We start from the raw sequence: 1,259 nt of genomic DNA on the forward strand, positions 1-1,259 counted from the left end.
TAGAGAGATGGACAGTCTTTTAACCAGAGTCCCCTTTGTCACTTTAATGAGCCTTGACCCCGGAAGTGCTGACTTCCACGTGCTGGAGAGTGTTGAGCTATGAGAGTGTTGCTCCTTCCCCCACGCCCTGGGGCAGCACACATCCGTCTCCATGAAAGTGATACTTCTGAGCCTCATCCACCTCCCACCTCAAGCATAACACACTCGGGATAGTCTCTTCCTGACTCTGGGAAACTTCCTTTGAGACTCTGTGGCCTGAAGGTTGGTCTCTTCATGCATTTTGGCTCAAGGTTAACAGCTGGACCTTAAGCTCCAGCCAGCTAGGCATGCTCCTTCTCCTGCCCATATTAGCAGCCACGTCAGAGTCCAGCACTAGCCAGGGCTCCAGCTCCCAGACGGAGAGAGGAGTTTTCTGCCTTTTCACAGATTGCCACCTTCCAGCACTAAGTATTCCAGAAACTCCACCTCACATTACAGGGTGCAAAGGTGCCAGGCTTTGGAAAGGCTACAGATGGTTTAGACATCTGCTTTCACTCGCAAAGTGACCTGCCCCTCTGTTTTCCATACTGCAATTGTTCTTATTTTGCTGCAAGAAGCTAGAGTCTTCTCTTACTTTTTTCAAAGTCCCAGCCTCCTCCAAAACACTTCACTAAGGGATCTCTGGTAAGAACCTATTTGAGGAGAACCTGTTCCACTGCCCCATTTCTGTGACTTTCTGGAACCGAGAGGAAAGAGGAATTGGCAACATCCCCTCACAGTCCCGCAACTCCACCAAAGCGAGACCCTGAAGCCAATGGACTTATTAAGGTTTATTCCCTGAGAAGTAAGAATAGAGAACCACTGAAAGCTAGTGTCAGTTTTGTTTGTTTGTTTTGAGATGGAGTCTCACTCTTTCGCCCAGGCTGGAGTGCAGTGTCACAATCTCAGTTCACTGCAACCTCCGCCTCCCGGATTCAAACGATCCTCTCGCCTCAGCCTCCCAAGTAGCTGGGATTACAGGTGTGCACCACCGCACCCAGCTAATTTTTGTATTTTTATTAGAGACGGGGTTTCACCATGTTGGCCAGGTAGGTCTTGAACTCCTGACCTCAGGTGACCCACCTGCCTTGGCCTCCCAAAGTGCTGGGATTACAGGCATGCGCCACCAGGCCCAGCCTAGTGTCATCCTTTCGTGATGTTGCCAGGCCTTTCCACTGAAACAGAAAATAAAAGTCCCAAAGGCTTTTTAGCATTATAACAAGGACACTTGTTTAAAAACA

Source organism: Mandrillus leucophaeus, unplaced genomic scaffold (assembly GCF_000951045.1).
Source record: "Mandrillus leucophaeus isolate KB7577 unplaced genomic scaffold, Mleu.le_1.0 Scaffold71, whole genome shotgun sequence".
Lineage (NCBI taxonomy): Eukaryota > Metazoa > Chordata > Mammalia > Primates > Cercopithecidae > Mandrillus > Mandrillus leucophaeus.